A 25,824-nucleotide genomic window follows, 5' to 3' on the forward strand; every position below is an offset into this window, starting at 1 on the left:
TCTTCTTCACTTTCTGTCATAAGGGTCGTGTCATCTGCATGTCTGAGGTTACTGATATTTCTCACAGCAATCTTGATTCCAGCTTGTGCTTCCTCCAGCCCAGCGTTTCTCATGATGTACTCTGCAGATAAGTTAAATAAGCAGGGTGACAGTATACAGCCTTGACGTACTTCTTTTCCTATTTGGAACCAGTCTGTTTTTCCATGTCCAGTTCTAACTGTTGCTTCCTGATCTGTATACAGATTTCTCAAGAGACAGGTCAAGTGGTCTGGTATTCCCACCACGTGAAGAATTTTCCACAGTTTATTGTGATCCACACAGTCAAAGGCCTTGGCGTAGTCAATAAAGCAGAAATTGATGGTTTTTCTGGAACTCTCTTGCTTTTTTGATGATCCAGTGGATGTTGGCAATTTGATCTCTGGTTCCTCTATCTTTTCTAAAACCAGCTTGAACATCTGAAAGTTCATGGTTCACATATTGCCGAAGCATGGCTTGGAGGATTTTGAGCATTACTTTACTAGTGTGTGAGATGAGTGCAATTGTGAGTAGGTTGAGCATTCTTTGGCATTGCCTTTCTTTGGGATTGGAATGAAAACTAACCTTTTCCAGTCCTGTGGCTACTGCTGAGATTTCCAAATTTGCTGACATATTGAGTGCAGCACTTTCACAGCATCATCTTTTAGGATTTGAAATAGCTCAACTGGAATTCCATCACCTCCACTAGCTTTGTTCGTAGTGATGCTTCCTAAGACCTACTTGAGTTCACATTCCAGGATGTCTGGCTCTAGGTGAGTGATCACACCATCGTGATTATCTGGGTAGTAAAGATCTTTTTGTGTACAGTTCTTTTGTGTATTCTTGCCACCCCAATAAGCATAATGAAATGTATGATTCTACATAGTTACACAGATAATTAGGGTATTCTTTTAGGTGATGAAAAGTGTAGGTATGAGCCATGGGGTTCTTCCTTCTGGGGGCCTGGTTTTCCACTTGGTATGTCATTTCCATAGATACTGGGCATATAGCTCAAAGTCCACAGTCTGGCCCAAGATGGAGTCCTGCTTTCATGATATAGCCTGTTCTGTTTCCTCCTTCAAGATAATATGAATTGCTCTATTGCCTAGAAAAGAGTCCTGACAGACAATGGCAGGGAGGGAAATCAGAAGAATCCATTTCCTCCCTCTGTTTTACTCAGAACAGTTTTTGTTAAGTGTATTCAAAAGTCGTATCCAAGTTTCAGAATCCACATTGCTTAGTAATTTCAATTACTCACAACAAGATATATATGAAACACATGTAATCTTAAGCTCCCTTTATAATGGAAGAATTCCAGCTAAGAGATGTAGAGAGAATGGGAAAATAATAGAAAGCACAATTTTTATATTTCTTAATTAGGTAAAAGAAGGCTCACATTTGATTTGCTTCAGCTCCTCAGAACCTGTAGTTCTCACAGAGTCTCAGGGCCAGGAATCACCTGGTTAACTGAGTAGACTGAGGTGGCTTGATTCTAATGTCATCACTTTCTACCCATGTGACCATCCAGGAAAGAAATACCACCAGAAATCTTAATTTCCAGTTTTCTTATCTGTAAAATATTGCTATGAATAGTATTGATCTCTCAGTAGGATTAAATTATCTATGACCTAAAGTGTATAACCTGTATTAACAAAAAAATCACCTACTCTAACAGACCCTAATTTGACACTCACTTTGTCACTTTGACACTCTGCTGCTGCTGCTAATTTGCTTCAGTTGTGTCGGACTCTGTGTGACCCCATAGACAGCAGCCCACCAGGCTCCCCCATCCGTGGGATTCTCCAGGCAAGAACACTGGAGTGGGTTGCCATTTCCTTCTCCAATGCATGAAAGTGAAAGTGAAGTCGCTCAGTTGTGACTGACTCTTAGTAACCCCATGGACTGCAGCCTACCAGGCTCCTCCATCCATGGGATTTTCCAGGCAAGAGGACTGCAGTGGGGTGCCATTGCCTTCTCTGAGACCTCACTCTAGGTGCTAGAAATAGAAAATGGACAAGAAGAACCTCTGGCTTCATGCAGCTTAACTTTTGATGGTGGGAAGACACCAAATACAGTGCAGAGGCAAATTAACAATTGATTACAAGTTATAATAATTGGCGGGAATAAAGTAACTCTCCCATTCTTGTAACCTGGAAGGGTTAATTTTGAATTTATACTGGATCTGCTTCTGTGACTTTAACTCTTTTTGTTATTATAAGCATGCATAATGGTCATCTGATGCGAACAGATGACTCATTGGAAAAGTCCCTGATGCTAGGAAAGATTGAGGGCAGAAGGAAAAGAGGGAGTCAGAGGATGAGATGGCTGGATGGCATCACCAATGCAATGAACACGAACTTGGGCAAACTCTGGGAGATGATGAGGGACAGGGTGGACTGGTGTGCTGTAGTCCATGGGTTTGCAAAAAGTAGGACATGACTGGGTGAGTGAGCAACAGGACCAACAATGGCCTACCTCAGGGATATAGCCTGACCCTGCCTACCTGTGAAAGAATGTGAATCCTCTGTGTGACAAATGGTGCATCGCCCTGCCTCTCCTCAGCAGCTTACCAGTGCTGCCCAGAAATTCACATTTGGGGAAGCCAGAATGACAGATAGATATGAAAACTTTGTTGATATGACAGAGAATATTTCATTTCACACCACCCGTGAAATGACTGAAAGGAAGTGGAACTAACACATCCCCTTACCCGAGGCTTGTCATTCTAGGAGATGATTGCAGGAATTAAATGGTATTTTAAATTTTGTTTCCTTACCTCCTCCCATACCTCTCTGATCCGTAAAAGAATCAGACATGTAGGCTCCAACAAGATGGTTATTTTGAGGTGCTAGCCTGCTATCTTTTTGGCTAGCTGGCTCCAGAATAAAGTCCCTTCCTGATCCCAACATCTCATCTCCAATTCATTGACTTACCTTGTGGTGAGCAGAGCAAACTTGGACTTGGTAATAGTCTAAGTAGAGTGATCAGGGAAGGTGCCTCTGAGGAGATGACATTTCAACAATGCAAGAAGATGTGGAATCTTTGGCAGAACATGGAATGTTTGTGTGAGGATCCTAAAGCCTAAAGCTTCCTTTTGGAACCTGCTGTAGATTGAATATGTCTGCCCCTAAATTCATATGTTGACAGCTAACCCTCAATGTGATGATATTAAGAGGCAGGGAACCTTTGGAAGGTGATTAGGTCATAAGGGTGGAGCCCTCATGAATGAAATTAGGACCTTAACAAAGACCCCAGGGATTTTACTCATCCCTTCTGCCATATAAGGACACGGTGAAAACACAGCTGTATTTGAATAAGGAAGTGGACCCTCACCAGACACAGACTCTGTGGGGGTCTTGATACTGGACTTTCCAGACTCCAGGACTGGGAGAAATAAATTTCTGCTGTTTACATGCTACCCGATCCATGGTGTTTTTATTATAACAGCCTGAATAGACTAGAATAGTCAATTCTTTAGAAAATCAACCTTGAATATTCTTTGGAAGGACTGATGCTGAAGCTGAAACTCCAATACTTTGACTACCTGATGCAAAGAGCTGACTCACTGGAAAAGACCCCAATGCTGGGAAAGATTGAAGGCAGAAGAAGGGGACGACAGAGGATGAGATTGGATGACATCACCAACTCAATGGACATGAGTTTGAGCAAACTCTGGGAGACAGAGAAGGACAAGGAAGTCTGGAAGTCTGGCACCCTGCAGACCATGGTGTCTCAAAGAATCGGACACAACTTAGCAACTGAACAACAACAAAGAACCCATGGAGATAAAGCCAGCAGTGAGTCAATGAGCAGCAGACAATGAAGGGGCAGGGGGAAAATGAGAAAATGAGCATAAAATGAGTCTGAAAGGATAGGCAAAGCCAGATCAGTCAGGGTATTTCAGGGCCAGGGTTAGAAATTCAGATTTTGTTCCAAGTGCCGCAGGAAGCTAATGCTGGGTTTTGAAACAGATAAGTGACCCCAAGGTGTGTTTTACGTATACTTTCAATGTTGAATGGATTTAGAGTGAGAAAGAGTGAGAGGATCTGTTTGGGGGCTGTTGAGTGATCCAGGAAAGAAGCAATGGTGGTCTGGGCTAAGATAGGTGGAATGAAGGTGGAGAGAAAGACATGGATTCCACACCTACTTATGACAGGATAAAAAGGACTTGGTGGAGTGACATAAAAAGCACTCATGCTTACAACCTAGGATCGCGGCTGATTCACTGGTAGGGTGGTCACACCATTTACAGAGTTGAGGAGAGGACAGGAGGAAGGGGGACAGATTTGGGAAATAACCAAATCAAGTAAGCAATCTTTTCTTTATGTTCTTCAATTATGATTTTGTTCTCGGCCCCCCGCACCCCCCAACCTTTGACTGTGACGTGCAGGCATGCAGGATCTTAGTTCCCTGTTCAGGGATCAACCCTTGCCCCCTGTAGAGGGAAGCTTGAAGTTAAAACTTCTGGTCCACCAGAGAATTCTCCTCAAGTCCACAGTTCCTTTTAAGACATACTAAATTTGAGATGTCTCTGAGACAATCAAGCACAGCTACTCTATCCCAGCCTGGGAATAAACAAATATCATTTTATTTTTTAATAATAACTTTGATATCTTAGTGAATAAAATTGTTTTGTATGGAGTTTTTCCTTAGCAATTCTTAATTAAGAACCCACCATAATCATAAGTGACTATTCAAAGATTTGAGGATTCTATTTTGGCTAATATAATTTTATCATGATTAAATTCAGTGTATTAAATAATCTCAAAATCTGTTAACTTTTGAAAAGCATGATTTAAAAAATATATAAGTATAAAAAATATATAAATATGAAACCTTTTGTGGCCAAATTGAAATAGAGATCTTGGGTAGCCAAATTGAAATAGACACTCAGTTCATTTAGTTAGCACTATCAGTGAATAAAATTGTTCAACTTTGACAGCCAAATGATGGCTTCCCAGTTTTCATCTTAGTTATATGAATGGAAAACACCATTCTTGGATTCAGTTAACGTGTTTGTTTTAGGTTCTGAATTACTTTAACAGTAGCATTTTTGAAAAAGCAAATGGTATAATATCTTTCCCTTGTGTCCTGAAGAATTTAATCTAAATTAGTTTAAAAACAGGTATTCATTTACACTGTCACCTAAAAATATAGATACAAGGCCCCAATGTGAAATAACTCAAAGTTATGGTTCCCTCAGCAATTATAAATTGTTTCTGTTCACTGACGTTTCTAGTACAATTAGGCTAGAATGTGATGCTACAAAGTGAAATGATTGCTGGAGGGATTGTAACTGAGAACTGAATGGTTAGAAGGTTTGCTTTTCTTTATTATTTAAATAATATAAGGCATCGAATTTTCTTATTGCTTTTTCAAATAGTGAGATAAATAAAGTGTATTACTTAAAGTGTATTCCTTGTCAAAAGATCAAATTCTTGGTTTGAGCACTAATTAGTTCATATACTATTCCTAGCAGAGTGCTGGGCATACATGAGAAAAACAAGGCATATTTTTTTAAATTTGGCTAACTTGAACCTGGTCATGCGTAAGAAGCGTGACCACCTGTCTCAGCTGGCTTGGGACTGAGAGGGATTTTCAGCATATAGGATTTCAATTCTAAAACTGAAGTTTCCTTGGGAAAACCTGGAAGAGTTGTTCACCCTTTAAGGAATCTGGTTAATCATGGCCTTTGGAGTAGGAGGTGGGGTCGGGGGTGAGGGGAGTGTTGTCTTTGTTGTTTTGTTTAGTCGCTAAGTCATGACCGACTCTTTGGTGACCCCACAGACTGCAGCCCGCTAGGCACCTCTGTCCGTGGGATTTCCCAGGCAAGAACACTGGAGTAGGTTGCCCTTTCCTTCTCCAGGGGATCTTCTTGACCCAGGGATCGAACCTGAATCTCCTGCACTGGCAGGTGTGTTCTTTACCACTGAGCCACCAGGGAAGCCCCAGTGTTATTTTTGCATACAGATATATATATTTTTTAATTTATAATTCCCCAGCAAGAACCAAAAATCAGTAAAAGTAATTAAAATTGAATCTGCTGATCTTAAGACTAAAAAATATAGATCTTAAAAAATATCTAATAGACTTTTATTTGTCCTTTGAAAGACATGTTTCAAGCTGGAACTGTGTCTATTCACTTTATTCTTGACATTTAATATTAATGTCTACAATAGGTACTTTATATACATTGATTTAACTCAGTGGTGATTTGTCTAGAAAATGAAAGAGAAGAATGACACCACAATGTAAGCTGCCTTTCCTCCTCCAGGCCCCTGACTCTTAGATTCCTATGAAAAGGGAAAATGACGATAACCTATGCTTTATAAAATTTATCTTGGGGGGGTGGAAATATGAGAAATTTCCAGTTCCAAGGCTGACACAGAAAATTTTATGAACCAGGATGCAATCTCTTGGTAATAAAACTAAATTTTTAGAGCCAGAGTTTTCTGTGTTGCTATAACAAAGTCAAATTTTAAACCCACTTTTTTCCAATTGAATCATTCTTGAATGTATTTTTTCAACATTTAACTGAAGCATTAGATATGTAGATTTTAATGAAACCCAAAATTAAAGAAAACATTTGCTTCCTGCTTCTTTTCATTAAATGTTTTAAAAATAAATAAAACCAATCAAACCAGTTCATCTACATTCTTGGTAAAGCATTACCTGTTTCTTGACACAAGGAAGTAAAAATACACAATACACATATAAAGAAGTCTTGGATCAAGGCCATGTACCTTACTACTTGTGTTGGCCTTTGAGATCAAAGATCAAAAACCTCTCTTAATCTAATGATTAATCATGCATCATTAAGTATGACCAATCATGCTGTTGATTCAATGGAAATGCTAATTACACATATGCACACAAGTAAAGTTTGAGTGTAAACGGGAAAAGGAACAATTTGGAGATGTTTGTGGGTCATCTCTTCATGGCATTTAAGCGTGGGAATAAATGAAAACTGTCACATGAGAGAATTAGGTGTGGGGTGCCAAGTAACAGGTGCGGTGTTTACCGTCAGCAGAAGGTGGAGCTTCCAGTGCTGCGCAGATTTCTCTGAAGAGTGGTGGAATAAGCAATTTCTCACCATGTCAATTGTATCCTAACTTTTACAAAATTGAACACATTTAATAGTGGCAGATATTCTTGAATTATTGGAAATAGTTGTGTCAATAATAGGTGTCTTGTTAAGACAGAAATATACTTGCTAGTAGTTTTTCATGCCTGCCTCCCAGCACACATACATATACACATCTTTTTTGCCCTTTTATATAAGAACTCTGCATTTAAAGACATGTCTGACTCAAGGTACTCATATTTGGGAATTTTAATTAAACTAATCTGAGTTTTTGGTGGCAATTTGTAATGCATTTAAAGAGGTTTTGATGTGCTATGGGCTGTTGCTGCTGCTAAGTCACTTCAGTCGTGTCCGACTCTGTGTGACCCCATAGACGGCAGCCCACCAGCCTCCCCCATCCCTGGGATTCTCCAGGCAAGAACACTGGAGTGGGTTGCCATTGCCTTCTCCAATGCATGAAAGTGAAAAGTGAAAGTGAAGTCGCTCAGTTGTGTCCAACCCTCAGCAACCCCACGGACTGCAGCCTACCAGGCTCCTCCATCCATGGGATTTTCCAGGCAAGAGTACTGGAGTGGGGTGCCATCGCCTATGGGCTGTTAGAATAAGCCAATTCTGAAAATATGTAAAAGAAAAGGTATTAGTTGCTAATGCTTTTGTAACAAATTCGGTGCCAAGAAGCAACATAAATTTATTATTTTAAACTTCTGAAAAGCAGAAGTGAAAACATACGTTTATGAACTTTGTAAAACATGATCAGAGTAGGTTTTTTTCATAATAGCCTCAAGTTAAAAACCCTTTGAATATTTACCAGTAGTTGAATGGATAAGCAAATTGTGATATTACTCAGTAATGTATTTATATACACAGCTACATGGATAAGTCTCCAAAATATTGTGGTGTCAAAAGAAGTGGGACAAAAAAGAATACATTCTGCAGGCTTCCATTTATAGAAAGTTCTAGAATAGGCAAAAGTAATCCATGTCCATAAAAATCAAAACAGGGATTGCCATGAGTTGAAGGCATTGATTGGAAAGAAACATGAGGAAGGTTTCTGGGGTGACAGAGCCACTCCAAACCTTATTGGGTATGTGGGTATACTCACGAGCCAAAACTCAATGAATTGTGCTTTTAAATGAGTGAATTTTACTGTATCATAGTTTTACATTAATAAGTAAATCAAAATAATAACACAAAGTAAATATACAGCATTATTCTAATTTTATTTTAAATAATGTGAGCATACTTTATGCTTTCCACAAATAAATTACTAGAAGTAAATAAGCTGATTTATAAACAAAGGAGATTGTCAAGTGGTAAAATCATTTATTTTTTTGTTTCTTTACACTTCCAATATTTTCTCTATTCATTTTTTGTAATAAGGTCATTTAATAAGTAGTGCAATCACACAAACAGCAGATCTATGGTTAGACTGTCATTTTGGGGTCCTATTTTACATTTATTTTATTTATGTGTTATTTATTGATAGCACTAATTATACTAAATTTATTTATTTACATTATCTTATATGTTTATATATATTGTGCTTTATTTATTTTGTTGTATTTATATTTTAATTGCTCATTTATATAATATAGTTTTACTTTAAAATGTTTATTGTATTTAGTTATTATTTTATTCAAATAATGTTTATTGGAATACAAACATAATTCATTAGCATGGAAATTGTTCAGTAATTAAGATTAAATATTAAAGAGTCTCTTGAAGAAGTCAAGCTTTGGTCTTGGAAGCATGATGGAACTCTTTAAATCTGGTTATTTCTAGGCTTCCTCTCCTTGATTTCCTATCTTTTTTTTCTACTCTGTGTATCATTTTGAGTGTTTAATCACTTTAAATAATTGCCTCACCCCCAATGGCACCCCACTCCAGCACTCTTGCCTGGAAAATCCCATGGACGGAGGAGCCTGGTAGGCTGAAGTCCATGGGGTCGCTGAGGGTCGGACATGACCGAGCAACTTCACTTTCACTTTTCACTTTCATGCATTGGAGAAGGAAATGGCAACCCACTCCAGTGTTCTTGCCTGGAGAATCCCAGGGACGGGGGAGGCTGGTGGGCTGCCGTCTATGGGGTCACACAGAGTCGGACACGACTGACGTGACTTAGCAGCAGTAGTAGCAGCAAGCTGACAATTCCCAATATCTTTTTCTATAGGGTTAATCTCTCTGAGTTTCACTCCTACATGATTATCTGCCTTCTGAGTATCTCCAACTGAAGGCAATTACCTCAAATTCAAGATTTTCCTACTAGACATAATTAACAAACCAGTTTTCTAAATCTTCATGCATTTAGGGGGCACATTTTTTCATAACTTAACCAGGAACCTAAGGATTTTCTTTGTCCCTTTACCATTACATCTAATGGATGCTAAGTTCTGGCCAAGCAGTCTCCTAAGTAGCTCTCGCCTTTGCCTCTTCCTTTTCAGATCCATGGTCACACATGGCTTCAGTCTGGCCTCTTATTAGCTCAAGCCTGACCAAGGTCAGTAGTAACCTGCTGATGTATTTGTCTACTTCCACCTCAAGATTTACAGTAATTGCACTTGGGCCAGTTGCTCATGTGCCCTTAGCAAATGCAACCCAACTTCCAAAGAGTTTGGGCTTCCCAAGTAGCTCAACTTCCCGACTTCCCTGGTGGCTCAGACGGTAAAGCCACTGTCTATAATGCAGGAGACCCGGGTTCGATCTCTGGGTTGGGAAGATCCCCTGGAGAAGGAAATGGCAATCCGTTCCAGGACTATTGCCTGGAAAATCTCATGGACAGGGGATCCTGGTAGGCTACAGTCCATGGGGTCGCAAAGAGCCGGACACGACTGAGCGACTTCACTATAAGCAGCTTGAACAGTAGAGAGTCCGCCTACCATGGAGATCTGGGTTCGATGTCTAGGTCAGGAAGATCCCCTGGAGAAGGGCATGGCAACCCACTCCAGTATTCTTGCCTGCAGAATCCCATGGACAGAGAAGCCTAGTGTGCTACAGTCCGTGGGGTCGCAAAGAGTTGGACACAATTGAGCGACTAACACTTCCAAAGAGTTTACAGAGCAGTGAAACCGTATGCGTGATAGAGTCAATCCGCCTGTATTCAGATGAAGCTCTAGCACTTGCTCTGTGTAACCTGGGATAGGTTATTAACTTCCCCTTTCTCGGCCTCCTGATGAGGAAGTAATAACACCATCAAAGAGCAGTTAGGAACAGCAATGGGATAATTCAATGAAATACCTGGCTTATGTAAATAATGTGATACCTGGCTTATGTAAAGAGATAAATAACTTATATTTTACATAAATATGAATTTTTAATATAAACACATATTTAAATATATATGTGTAAATTACATTTTTATAAAGTATAATTGCTTTACAATGTTGTGTTAGTTTTTGCTGTACAATGAAATGAATTAGCCATACGTATTGGGGGCAGGAGGAGAAGGGGATGACAGAGGATGAGATGGCTGGATGGTATCACTGACTCGATGGACGTGAGTCTCAGTGAACTCCGGGAGTTGGTGATGTACAGGGAGGCCTGGCGTGCTGAGATTCATGGGGTCGCAAAGAGTCGGACATGACTGAGCGACTGATCTGATCTGATCTGATACATATTTTGAACTATGGTGTTGGAGAAGACTGTTGAAAGTTCCTTGGACTACAAGGAGATCCAAACAGTCCATCCTAAAGGAGATCAGTCCTGAATATTCATTGGGAGGACTGATGCTGAAGCTGAAACTCCAATACTTTGGCTACCTGATGTGAAGAGCTGACTCATTTGAAAAGACTCTGATGCTAGGAAAGTTGGAAGGCAGGAGAAGAAGGGGATGACAGAGGATGAGATGGTTGGATGGCATCACCAATGCGATGGACATGAGTTTGAGTAAGCTCCGGGAGTTGGTGATGGACAGGGAAGCCTGACGTGCTGCAGTCCATGGGGTCGCAAAGAGTCAGACACGACTGAGTGACTAAACTGATACATATATCTGAGGAGGGCATGGCAACCCACTCCTGTGTTCTTGCCGGGAGAATCCCCATAGACAGCCTGATGTGCTGCAGTCCATGGGGTCGCAAAGAGTCAGACATGACTGAGTGACTAAGGACAGCACATACATATGTCCCCTCACTCCCTCACTCCCTCTGTAACCTCCTTCCCACCACCCCCATCCCACCTTTCTAGGTCATCACAGAGCCCTGAGTTGCGCTCCCTGTGCTATACGGCAGCTTCCCACTAGCTATCTATTTTACACATGGTAGTGTACACATGTCAGTCCTAATCTCCCAAGTTGTCTTACCCTCCCCTTCCTCCCCTGTCATACAGAGTAAAGTAAGTCAGAAAGAGAAATATAATGTATTTGAACAAATATGTATGGAATCTAGAAAGATGGTACAGATGAGCCTGTTTGCAGAGCAGGAATAGAAATGCAGACATAAATTACATTCACTGTCTAAATGATAACTCTCTCTGCAAGCTGCATATAAAGCTGTGCAGACAGACTTGCGGCATTGATAAAACTTCTTCAGCTTGTATGTTAGGCATCTCAGGACATAATTTCAATTTTACATCAAGATAAACTTAGTTTCCACTTCATAAAGAGCAATGGAAAGGTCCACCTTGCAATATCTTGGCCTGTGATAAGATCTTTTATTTTCCATCTGTTCTGGGCTCCAAAATCATTGCAGATGGTGATTGTAGCCATGAAATTAAAAGACGCTTACTTCCTTGGAAGGAAAGTTATGACCAACCTAGACAACATATTAAAAAGCAGAGACATTACTTTGTCAACAAAGGTCCGTCTAGTCAAGGCTATGGTTTTTCCCGTGGTCATATATGGATGTGAGAGTTGGACTATAAAGAAAGCTAAGCGCCGAAGAATTGATGCTTTTGAACTGTGGTGTTGGAGAAGACTGTTGAGAGTCCCTTGGACTGCAAGGAGATCCAACCAGTCCATTCTGAAGGAGATCAGCCCTGGGATTTCTTTGGAAGGAATGATGCTAAAGCTGAAAGTCCAGTACTTTGGCCACCTCATGTGAAGAGTTGACTCATTGGAAGACTCTGACGCTGGGAGGGATTGGGGGCAGGATGAGAAGGGGACGCCAGAGGATGAGATGGCTGGATGGCATCACCACTCAGTGGACATGAGTTTGGGTGGACTCCGGGAGTTGGTGATGGACAGGGAGGCCTGGCATGCAGTGGTTCATGGGGTCTCAAAGAGTCAGACACGACTGAGCAACTGAACTGATGGCTAAATTTAGCTTGATTCTGTGGAATCTTTAGTATACACAAAGTCTCAGAATACTTGGTGCGATTTGCCATTTTCTGTTTACTTAGTCATTCTGTTTACTCTGTCTGCTCTGTGCAATACAAAAAGCAAGCCTGAAGTGAAAAAGGATGAGTGACCTATGGAACATACTGCAGTGTATATACTGCACAACTTCACCCGGTTAAACTGGCTTTTCTTCCTGCATTAGGTGACATAACCTAGTTTATAGCTGAGTGGTCTTTATTGATGTATACTTAATAGGATTGATCAGGAACTAATTAACTACCTTTCTTTCTTCTCTTTCCTTCCCCCACACCCCCACTGTGGTCATATAAGAAGCTGGTCGAACTGTAAAGATGACATTGTTTTCCATTTATTTTATAGTGTCTGTAGAATTACACTGTTTCTTTCTCTGTAAAAGAGGATAAAATTATACTTACCTAGTAGAACAGTTGTGAGGATTAAATTAATTCATACATGTCAAGCACATAGCTTCTGGTACATAGTAAGGGCTTGATAAACATTTATCTATACTATTATTGCTATTATTTTTATTACATTCTCAGCATTCAAAGTCTATGATAATCTAGAAATGACATCAAAACAGATACATGCAATACATACTTATATATCAATATCAAAACCAAACACATGTATGAAATATATGAAAGATTTTAGTTAATTTCCTTTGATGTAGGTTTAATTTCCTTTGCATGTTGAAATGTCTCATTATACTTTCAATAAGTGGTTGGAAGAGCTTCTATGTGACTTTACCTTTCCATTTTGTTCTTTTCAACTGATATTTATTGGATTATTATGTGGCAGATGCTTTTGTGTGCATTGGACATCAAGTGGAAAACAGTACTAATACATCCCTACTCTGATAGGGTTTAGAGTCTAGCAGTGAGTATATTTATTAAACAAAATATTCCAAGTTTGGTTAATTATGTTTGGGGAAATACTATGGGAAGGTATAACTGTCATCCACTGATATTTTAGTCTTCAGACAATGAATAAAGTGAGCTATTTAATTCATTTTAATAATAGTTTCTCGGACTATATATCCTAAATAAGTAAACCTTTGCTCATTTTGCCTAAATTATTTTAAAACCAGACCTTTGTGAGCAGTGGACTTATCCTGGTAATCAGACATTTAATAGCTTAGAATAAATAAACAAAGATTTTGAACCAAGTTATTGACAAAATCAGAGTGTACAAAGTTAATAAAAGAAATTTAGGCAAAAATTCCTCAGCAGTAAATAATACTTTTGAACAATCAGTGCATTGAATGAATGAATAAATGAATTCAGCAAACAGAACAGAAATTTAGTTCTGAATGTAAAATTCTGAAATATATTCTTTAATTTCAGATTGATTCCACAAATTGACTATAAATTTTGGCAGGTCATATTTTATCTCTTTTAAAGATAAAGATTGTTGCCCTTTTAAAACAAAATAATTAAGAGAAGTAAAATTGTATACTTTAAGTTTATAAACTACATTAACTCTTTTAAATTAAAGTAGGTAATAAATGAGATAATGTTATAAAATTTTATGTTTCAGTTTTATCTGACACTTAAAAGAGCTATGTTGATCAATACTGCAAACATAAACAAACCTTAGATATCATAATGTGTATTGTATTCTTCAAAGAAACTACATCCCTCTTCAAGGCAGAGACTATCTTTTTAACCCAATTAAATTAAAGACTATAAACATCTTTGCAAAGAACAAAGGTTTCTATCTATAATTAAACAACCAGTGAATAATTGTTTCCTGGTATATTTATCTATATATTCATGCATAGGTATACCTCTATAGCCAGGCAACCAGTCATTTAAGTTTTTGCAAGGGTAACAGTCATTCTTTCAATAAGCCTTTTTTTGAGCATCTGCTATGTGCAATGCTGGGATAGACGTTGAAAAAAGACAAAATAAACAAAATTGGTCCCTGTTTTCCATAGGCCATGATTATTATCTAAAGATCATTCTGTAGATATAAATTTTGTTAATCATTTGTTTGCTTGAAGGCACTAATTTTCTTTACAGAAACCATTTGGTTCATGTAATTTGGAAATACCATAGAATATAGTGTGAACTGAATATTTCTTGAAATAATTTTCAGCCTTTGTATTGAAATTCTTTTATATTCTGAAATTTCAGAATTTGAAGTTTTGGACTTCCATTAGTCTAAAATTTTTGTGTCAAAGTTTTTGTCTTGATCTCTTTCTTACTCTCACTCACTTTGCTACATCCTCAAGTATACACATATAGTTAGAATTTTCTATTTTTAAATCATTAACCAACAGCCCCCTTCCTTCTTTATACCATATACTTTCTTATTCTCTGTGTGTTTGCATATGTGTGTGTTTACATATCACACACAGTATTATTACTTTAACATCAAACATGAGACTACCGCTGTATGTAGGGCACAGTGAGATACACAAAAATGAAAAAGAGAGAAAGAGGTGAGTGGGGTGGGATGGGAAGAAATTCTACTCATTGAGAATCCAAAATAGCTGGCAAATTAAGCACAGCTTAGAGAGCCAATGAATCTACTATCAGGTTCATTTATTTTAATTCTTTAAGAAACCACCAAGTTTGATCACAATTTGGTTTTCAATCCAGATTTGATGTCTGCTTGCTTATGGCTTATAATTTTATTTTTCCCCTTCTTTTTTGTTTCTTCCTGGTCATTCACATTCATTCCTCTTCCTTCTGTTAACCCCAATTTTCATCCTTAATAGAAGGCAGTAATTGTGGGATATTTATCAGGTTTCTCTGATCTTCCTGAGCCAAGAGGGATCTAAAGTCTCAAAGACTGAAATCCAAATTAGCATAAAAGAGTCATACTAGAATGCAGGAAGATTCTAGCTTTTATACTTTATATCAGAGAAAGAATTGGTAACAATGTATTTTTATGTGCTAAATTAAGTGATTATCTTTATGAGTTATTCCCACTCTTTCCTGGTGTAGGTGGCTTCCTCCATTAAAAAAGGAAAGATGTCTGTGACAACTCCAGTTTCCATCACCTTTATTATTTGTAATCCCAGAGGAAGAAAGATACTTCATATCTTCCATTATCCATATGTTAAATCTCAACAAAAAGTGATTGGCTTGTGCTTGAGCCACATTCTTGAATCAATCACAGTGATTAGGAAAAGAAGTTTATTTGCTTGGCCAGCTTAGAGCATGTTCCCACCCACAGAGGGACAGAGATAGAGTAACATGTTTACCAGTCCCTGCTACAGCCACTTGGAAAAAGAAATATTGAGCAAATAATCAATATCCATTATAGGGAGCATTCCAGGGCACTATTTTCTTATAGACCTGGCTCTATTTGTCATATTAGACACAAAAATTCTACATTAAATAAGTGCTGCTAACTGCTAAGTCACTTTAGTCCTGTCCGACTCTGTGCGACCCCATAGATGGCAGCCCACCAGGCTCCCCCGTCCCTGGGATTCTCCAGGCAAGAACACTGGAGTGGGTTGCCATTGCCTTCTCCAATGCATGAAAGTGAAAAGTGAAAGGGAAGTTGCTCAGTCGTGTCTGACCCTCAGCGACCTCATGGACTGCAGCCTTCCAGGCTCCTCCATCCATGGGATTTTCCAGGCAAGAGTACTGGAGTGGGGTGCCATTGCCTATCATGTGTCAAAAGCCCATTGTTCAGACATGTAACTTTGTCTAAATGATACATGGTAAATTGTTACCCTGAGTGTAGGTTGACTTTTTTTTTAAGCATGTCTGTTGCTGCTGCTAAGTCACTTCAGTCGTGTCCAACTCTGTGCGATCCCATAGATGGCAGCCCACTAGGCTCCCCCGTCCCTGGGATTCTCCAGGCAAGAACACTGGAGTGGGTTGTCATTTCCTTCTCGAATGCATAAAAGTGAAAAGTGAAAGTGAAGTCGCTCAGTGGTGTCCGACCCTCAGCGACCCCATGGACTGCAGCCTTCCAGGCTCTTCTGTCCATGGGGTTTTCCAGGCAAGAGTACTGGAGTGGGGTGCCATTGCCTTCTCCGAAGCATGTCTGTTAATAGTGCCTAAGGATGACAAGTTGCAACATAAAAACAAGGAACATGAAATCTAGATCATGTAAGAGCAGAATCATGTTAACAGCAGTGCAGTCTATTTTAAATCCATTAGAAAAGCTTCAGTAGGTACCAGTAATGAGTTTTAAAATACCCAGGTCAGAAATACCAAGCAAGCTGCTAGTTCATGACACAGGATTCATTAATCATTGACACTGCCTGCAAAACTAGGCTGTTAAAATGGACCAAACAGGCAGTTGGAGGAGATGCCGATCCATGAAATTTTCAGACATGAGGATTGCACAGAAATTAACCATCATTGACAGCTTTGATAAGAAACTGAAGACTGTTGATATTGTAAGAAAAGATTAGATAAAATGACTTGAAATATTCTAGCCAGACAAATGTTTCTCCATTTAAGATATCAGAGTAAAACAACCAGAAGCTTAGCAACTAGAAGCTCTCTTCCTTGCCTTTTCAATCCTATTTGCTGGTTTCACTGATGTACTTCATCACTTGTTAAATTACAATGACCCATTGCACTGAATTCTTGCAGAGAGTGGACATCTGGGTTAGCCTGCCTGCTTCAATTATCACCTGTTAATATGTGTGCTTACTAAGAGGCAAGTGTGTTTGCTTCCAAACTTGTTTCACCAGGTCACATTACTATAATAAAATAATTCAATATCAATGAACAGAGGTAAGTAATATTTACAGTAAAAGAGGGCTGTTTCTATGAAGATTAAGTTAAATCCACTGTAAATTCTTGACTAACATAACTTCCCAGAAAAAATGCTGTATAAATAGGTGAGTGTACCCTTTATGAAAGTGTACCCTTTATGGCTGTGGTGACTACCTTGGTTGCCACTTCAGAATCATTTTCCTTCATTTTCCACTTGGGGTATCTTCATATGCTCCCTTCTAATTCACTCTCTTTCTTCTTTTTCCAACTTCTTATTTTCTGCAAGAAGCTGAACAGCCTCTCTCCAGCTTCCAAGTGCTTTGGGCGAATGAGAAACACTGGCAGGAGTTCCAAGGGAGGGAGACTTTGAGTATTTATGGCCCTTAACCCTTCCCTGTGGGGTCACAGTGGGTTTCATAAGTCCCTGGAACTAAGTTCTCATTTTTTTTAATTTTAATTTTTTGGGCACATAGTTGATTCACAATGTTGTGTTAGTTTCAGGTGTACAGCAAAATGATTCAGATATATATGTATATATATATATATATATATTCATTCTTTTTTAGATTCTTTTCTCATATAGGTTATCACAGAATATTGAGTGGAGTTTCCTGTGCTATACAGCATGTCCTTGTTGGTTATTCATCTTATACATATTAGTGTGCCTGTGTTCATCTCAAGCTCCTGGCTTATCCTTCCTCTCACATTTTTCCCTTTCTCTGACTTACTTCACTTAGTATGATAATCTCTAGTCCATTCATGCTGCTGCAAATGGCATTATGTCATTCTTTTTTATGGCTGAGTAATATTCCATTGTATACACACACATCTTCTTTATCCATTCATCTGATGATGGGCCTAAGTTCTTATTTTCTTATACGTAGGCTCCTCTCTCACTTCCCATAGTTATTTTTTATTCTTTCCATTCAGACCTGTAGGTGGGAACTGTGCTCAATTTTTACCAGCCCTAGTGTAATCTATTATCCCTTCGTTTCCCCACACTGCCCACAATTTTGTTAGTAGTTCCTTTTTTTCTGAACATTAAAAAAAGTATTTATTTTTAAATCTTTGGCCGCACCAGGTCCTCATGCCTGCATGTGGGCTTTTCTCTAGCTGCAGAGTGGGAGCTGCTCTCCACCGTGGTGCAGACTTCTCATCGTGGTGGCCTCTTGTGGTCGAGCGCAGGCTCTAGGCATGCAGGATCCAGTAGTTGTTGACCAGAGGCTTAGTCGCCCTGCCACATGAGGTCTTAATTCTTGGAGCAGGGTTCAAACCTGTGTCCTCTGCATTGGCAGGCAGATTCTCAATCACTGGGTCACCAGGGAAGTCCCTGTAGTCCCTTTTTAAAACTCACCTTGACTTAGCCATTTTGCGTGTACCAGCGGTTTCCCGCCAGCATCCTGCCTGAAATGCTGGAGGAGGATAAAGAATCTGGGTGCTGGCACGAGATCTCCTGGATGCAGATCTTTGCTTCATTTCCTGTGTTAGTGAAGAAAAGTAGAGCATCTATAGCACCTTCTCAAACTCCAACTTCTAATTTATTAAAATGTAGATAATAATGAATTCTACTCCACAGGCACACAATCTTCTACCACCAGGTGGAAAATCAATTATTTAGAGCTTTTTTGTTTAACTCCATATCTGGCACATAAGAACTGCTTATTAACTTTTGGTAAATAAACTGTTTTATAAATAAAAGACAATATTTTCTCATTCACATTCGATTCCTGGTGACTTTGGCAGTCATTAATCAGATAATTCCTTTACAGCCTTCAGGAGGAGTATTTCTTACGTGAGTATCAAATTAGGCCCATCTGAAGAATTTTCACGAGTGTCTTATCCTATTGGCTCAACACACAATCTAAAACAAATCTTGCGAAATTGAAATGAGCTTAAAATAGGACACAGAATGAGAGGCGTGCGTTATTTTGGACTTACAGCCACACGGGCTGGGATTTTTAAATATCTGTCTTTCTAGTCAAATCAACTTATTATAAAACGGCTCCTTTGCTAATTATCTTGGTGTGCTCTGTACTGACATTTCAACAGCTTGCTATGTAACACTTTTATATAACCTTACATAGCACTTACTGTGTGCCAGGCTTGCTCTAATTACTTTATGTATATAAACCTATGACCCTCTGATGTAGTTACCCTTTCACAATCCCCATTTTACATGGAAAGAAACTGAAGCACATGGAGGTTAAGTAACTTGCTTAATGTCCCATGACAATACACAGTAACATCAGGGTCATTATACTTAACTACCAGTTTGTATTCGCAGGCAGCAGAGAAAATGGTATGTGTTTACTTCATTTTCCTCTTCCAACACACAGAAAGGCTTCATTTGCTAGATTGCCTTGCAACTAGATAGGGCAAAATATGACTGAGTTCTAGCTAGAAGAATGTAGGCAATAATGATATGAACTTCCTTCCAGGCATGGCCTTTAAAGTAATTTTCTGCAGTCTTTCAGATCTCTCTCTCTCCTTTGTGGCAACTAGGAAGCTAGTGGTTCTACATAGGGCCACCAAGAGATGGAGAAGTACTCCCCAGTCTATTTTTAAGGGTCATATGAATGAGAAATAAACATTTGGTGCATTAAATCCCTAAGAATTGAGAGTGCATTTACTTAGACATACCTCAGTGTATCCTGACCAGTAAAGGAATTGGTATTTTGAATCAGACCACTTTAAATAAGTTATAATATGTGACATTGGCTTCATTATTAGGCATCAAGAAGATCCATGTCACAGGCTGGGATTATGAGAAACTAGCTATTCTATTTATACTGTAGAAGAGCAGCTGGAAAAAACTGTACTTCTAGTAACTCCAGAGACAGAATAAGCGCCTTTAACTTGTTAGCTTTAGGAGAAATGGATGCATAAGATGAGAACACTAGTGTCTATTGGCTATTACTGGCTGCCTTTGGCAAGGTTATTATGCAAAAAAATCTGACAGCAACTAGCCAGTATGTAAGTAGAATTGAAAGAGAGTAGCATGCAGAAATTGAGTTCTTGCCATGTCAGAAGGCTTCCAAAAATTAAAGAAGATGCTCCTTTCTTTTAGTTTATTTTCAGAACTGCCATCTTTTAGTAATTTGCCAAAATGACCAGCACAAAGGGAAAGGCGTTCCCACTACACATTCTCTAGGCCTTCTAGAAAACTTGGAGTTGTTCCTTTGGCTACATACAGGTGAATCTACAAGAAAGGTGTTATTGTAGATATCAAGGGAATAGACATTTTTCAAAAAGGAATGTCCGACAAATGCTACCGTGGCAAAACGAGAAGAGTCTACAATGTCACCCAGCATGCTGTTGACATTATTGTAAACAAACAAGTTAAGGGCAAGTTTCCTGCCAAGAGAATTAATGTGCCTTCCAAGGCTATTAAGCACTCTAAGAGCAGAGAAAACTTCCTGAAACGTGTGAAGGAAAATGATCAGAAAAAGAAGGAAGCTAAAGAGAAAGGCACTTTGGTTCAATTGAGGCACCAGCCTGCCCTACCCAGAGAAGCATACTTCATGAGAACGAATGGAAAGGAACTTGAGTTCAAGTTGAAGCCTATCCATATGAATTCACGGCGTGATGGGTGTAAAAAAGATAGAGGACCTGGACTGTAAAAAAAAAAAAAAAAAAGATGTGATGCTAGAAGACATTCAATAAAAGGTTTAATAAAACTTCTCAGTTGAAATAAAGTAATCTGGGCAAAGACAGATGAAGACTGTAGACTTTCCTAGCACTGCCCCAGAGAGTCTCCAAGAGAGGGAATGGGACAGGCACAAAGCAAGCAAACAGAGAAATACATCAGGTTGGAAAATTCTTCCTATCAGAGAATTATGTGTGTGGTTGCTGGCACATGGAACCTAGAGCAAGAAGAGGAGAAGACTACTTATTTTGAAAGGAATTGTATTCCTGAAGAGATCACAACTCTGGCTTTTAAAAATTCCTTTGGATGAGACCTGACACAATCCTTTGGTCCCAAACTTTGGAAGAAGAGTCAAGCCTCAAAGGGGCTTCCCAGGTGGCGCTAGTGGTAAGGAACCCACCTGACAAAGCAGGAGACATAAGAGATGCAGTTTCAATCCCTAGGTCAGGAAGATCACCTGGAGGAGGGCATGGAAACCCGCTTCAGCATTCTTGCCTGGAGAATCCCATGGACAGAGAAACCTACAGAGGCTACAGTCCATAGGATAGCAAAGAGTGGGACATGACTGAAGCGACTTAGCATGCACATGCACACAAGTATCAAAAGCTATTTAACCCTGAAAGAAGGCATGGTCTTTAACACCCGCATCAGTACAGGCCAAGGAGAACCATGAACAAGAAGGAACTTCCCTGGTGATAGAAACAGGGGTGCTAAAGATCAATGGTCAAATGTATTCCCTGTCGGACCAGAAAGAGTGGTATGTCAGCAGAATAAAAGACCACACATGCACTTATTCTTGTAGCTGGAACAGCTATAGATTCTCAAATTGACTGATGGTGCTGTCAAATTGCCAGGTATAATGTGTCAACTTAGCAGCCATATGTTTTTTTAAATCACAGAAAAAGCCTTTCTCACCTTGAAAATGTCAACTTGCTAAAAAAAAAAAAAAAAAGATACATAGGACCATAATGAAATGCCTCATGGTCATTGCCATAATTGCTAGTTCTTCATTTAGGAAATGTCTGGTAATTGTAAAAATATTCAGGGCAATTAAAATTTCAGTGAGTGTGAAAGTGATCCTGCACAATCAAATTGATTTCCAGCTGGCAATCACACCCCCATGGTCTTACCCAAGTTGGGTTTCTGTGTGAGGCAATAACATACCCCTGCTTATTGGACCAAGATATTTCTAGCAGTGTGCCAAAGAGGTCCAGCGCAAAGGAGAAATATGGTCCGTGTTTCTCTACTGCCTGAAACAGCCAGTAGGCATATTGTTTTATATTAAAATAAACATACTGTATTGTAGATGAGATTGCAGCATTGAGATGAATTTTTGAGATGAGATATGGAAGTGCAAATACATTTATTTTTGCAGCATTGGCAAACTTCAGCTTCCATGGGCTGACTCACTTGGCAGAGACAAGCCTGCCTGCCTTCGTTAACTGAGAAACTGGGAGGCGAGGATGAACAGAAGGGGAGAATGGCTGTAGGAGGCAATTTACAATTTAGCAGGATGGATATTGGTGCCTCCTTAGATATTTATATCAAAAATCCCAGTGGTCTTAACTCACTGGATACGAGAGCAAAATTCAGGTCTAGGACTTTCAAGGATGCATGTTCCTTACAAGTAATTGGGGTTGATTATGATGGATGATGTCTCCTGGGCAAAATGAAGGTGGAGCAATGGCACACCTAGGTCCTTTATCCCTCTTCATTTCTTTCCCTTCTTTCTATTCAGGCCTTCAATTCTAATCAACACAATTCAAAACAGTATTACTCCATACAAAGATAGATGCATTTCTAGATAGGTAGATGATTAGAGAAATCAAAATATAGAAAGAAAAAAGAGAGACATAGAAAGAGAGAGATTCCATGAGTTACTGGAATTGTTACTTACTCCTTCCCCATTCCACCTGTTCTCCTGCCTTAGTGCCGGGACAGACCAAAACCAAGCTCTGTGGGGACAATGGGATCTTGTGCCACAGCCAGCAGGACACACTGTATTTTCGCTGGGGTTGGTGAAGAGGAAGAATGAGAGTCTACATGAGGCTGACAAGTGGCCAGCATCCCATCAAGGCTTGAGAGTCTGTAAGGACATAAAGACAAGAACCCAGAAAAGGCAAAATCCTTGCAGGACTTGGATCCAGATGAATCACAATGTAGCAACAGCCCCGTGTTTCCCACTTTCTTCCCCTGCTTCAGTCGGTCTGAGTTGAGTTGCTCTTTCTTGCTGTTTAAATATTCTGGCCTTGGCATTGACATGTACACACTGCTGTGTTTAAAATGCATAACCAAGAGGGATCTACTGTAGAGCAAAGGGAACTCTGCTCAATGCTCTGTGGCAGCATAGCATGTGGGTGGGAGAGGAGTTTGGGGGAGAATGGATACACGTATGTATATGTATGCTCAGTCGCTCAGTCATGTCTGACTCTTTGCAATCTCATGGACTGTATGTAGACTGTCAGGCTCCTCTGTCCATGGGATTTTCCAGGCAAGAATACTGTAGTGGGTTGCCATTTCCTTCTCCAGGGGATCTTCCTGACCTAGGGATTGAACCTTTGTCTTCTGCACTGCCAGGCTGATTCTGTACCACTGTGCCACCTGGGAAATCCGCGTATGTGTATGGCTGGGTCACTTTGCAGTGCACTTGAAACTGTCACACCATTGGTAATTGAGTATACTCCAATATAAAATAAAAAGTCAAAAAAATATTCTGGCCTGAAGCAGTACAAAGGGAGAGCTCTAAGCCCAGAAGTAGTGGTGCAGAGGGAATGTGGAAACACACTCTTTGCACGAATGACTTTTGCTTGATTGAGTTGACTCTGACTGAGAATAAAATTTGAGTCTTTCTTTATGTGTTGTTATGATTAGAATTAAAATAGACTCATGATAACCAATTTATTGGTAACTTTTTGAAGAATTTAAACATAAAGCTGTAAATACACATTTTCGTTTCTTACATATGATGCCCATGATAGCAAAGAATTTCAGGGTCTTGTGGAAACATTTTTTTAAAGTTCTCAAGGATTGGGGATCACAAGAGTGTGCTTAGACGTGAGATGATAGAATATGCAGATATGGATGGCATAGTTGAATTCCATCTGACCCTTTTGCATTGGCTATTTAAAAACTCCTAAAGTTTCAAGCTGGTTTTACAAAAGGCAGAGGAGCCAGAGATCAAATTGCCAACATCTGCTGGATCATGGAAAAAGCAAGAGAGTTCCAGAAAAACATCTATTTCTGCTTTCTTGACTATGCCAAAGCCTTAGACTGTGTGGATAACAATAAACTGTGGAAAATCCTGAAAGAGATGGGAATACCAGACCACCTGATCAGCCTCTTGAGAAATCTGTATGCAGGTCAGGAAGCAACAGTTAGAACTGGACATGGAACAACAGACTGGTTCCAAAAAGGAAAAGGAGTACGTCAAGGCTGTATATTGTCACCCTGCTTATTTAACTTCTATGCAGAGTACATCATGAGAAATGCTGGACTGGAAGAAGCACAAGCTGGAATCAAGATTGCCGGGAGAAATATCAATAACCTCAGATGTGCAGATGACACCACTCTTATGGCAGAAAGTGAAGAGGAACTAAAAAGCCTCTTGATGCAAGTGAAAGTGGAGAGTGAAAAAGTTGACTTAAAGCTCAACATTCAGAAAACGAAGATCATGGCATCTGGTTCCATCACGTCATGGGAAATAGATGGGGAAACAGTGGAAACAGTGTCAGACTTTATTTTGGGGGGCTCCAAAATCACTGCAGATGGTGACTGCAGCCATGAAATTAAAAGACGCTTACTCCTTGGAAGGAAAGTTATGACCAACCTGGATAGCGTATTCAAAAGCAGAGACATTACTTTGCCAACAAAGGTTCATCTAGTCAAGGCTATGGTTTTTCCTGTGGTCATGTATGGATGTGAGAGTTGGACTGTGAAGAAAGCTGAGCGCCGAAGAATTGATGCTTTTGAACTGTGGTGTTGGAGAAGACTCCTGAGAATCCCTTGGACTGCAAGGAGATCCAACCAGTCCATTCTGAAGGAGATCAGCCCTGGGATTTCTTTTGAAGGAATGATGCTAAAGCTGAAACTCCAGTACTTTGGCCATCTCATGTGAAGAGTTGACTCATTGGAAAAGTCTCTGATGCTAGGAGGGATTGGGGGCAGGAGGAGAAGGGGACAACAAAGGATAAGATGGCTGGATGGCATCACTGACTCGATGGACGTGAATCTGAGTGAACTCCGGGAGTTGGTGATGGACAGGGAAGCCTGGCGTGCTGCGATTCATGGGGCCGCTAAGAGTCAGACACGACTGAGTGACTGAACTGAACTGAACTGAAAGTTAGAAATATCTTTTAGTCCCCTTTGCATCTGCTAAAACCAGCTCTGTAGACTTAGTAGTTCTTTCTTCTCCTAAAAATAAATCTGTAAACATTTTGTGAAAACTCCCTATAACCAACTCTACCATTTTAGAGAGGGTCTCCTACCCTCACCATTTTTCACTGAAACTTTCCTGTTTCATCCTGGGTTCAAGTCCCATTGCCTCACATCTGGTATCTACCAATCTACTCATCTCTGTATTCTGATGCTTTGTCAGGACTCTCTCTATTAATCCTGGCTCTCCATTGCTTGCTGCCTTTCTAATTTTAATGGCCTTCCAAATTCCTTATCATATCCTAGTTTCTGGATGCCCTAATAGGCATTGTCAGCCTCCGCTTCCTGAAGAAGAGATCTTGGACTCTGGTCTCTCTGATGGATTATTTTGTTTGACCTTCAACTCCATCTTTACTTGGCTCCACCATGGGTAGAGTCTAGAGAGGTTGAATTTTTTAGCCTACAACAGCTGATCCTTTACCCTGGTTTCTGGTTGGGATCAGCAATGGGAAGCACTTGTGGGTTAGTAGGGAGCAGTAGGAGATGCTAGCCAGCTACTGATCTGTTGGTTTCCCTCCCCACCTGGCAGAAGGTTGCTTTCCTACCTGTAAGCCACGGTTCCTCTTGGATCGCTCTCCCATGAGCTCTCTCCAGGTCTGGTAATCCATCAGCCCTGCAGGCATGGCTGTTACTGCCCTCCATGTTTCATCACCTCTTGGTGGTTTCTCTT

At 39.8% G+C, this 25,824-nt stretch overlaps 1 pseudogene; it reads left to right on the forward strand.

Annotated features, from left to right (window-relative positions):
* Window positions 1-16,686: 16,686 nt before the first annotated feature.
* LOC139186828 (large ribosomal subunit protein eL21-like) lies at window positions 16,687-20,663 on the forward strand (annotated as a pseudogene).
* Window positions 20,664-25,824: the final 5,161 nt, after the last annotated feature.

Source organism: Bos indicus, chromosome 14 (assembly GCF_029378745.1).
Source record: "Bos indicus isolate NIAB-ARS_2022 breed Sahiwal x Tharparkar chromosome 14, NIAB-ARS_B.indTharparkar_mat_pri_1.0, whole genome shotgun sequence".
Classification (NCBI taxonomy): Eukaryota; Metazoa; Chordata; class Mammalia; order Artiodactyla; family Bovidae; genus Bos; species Bos indicus.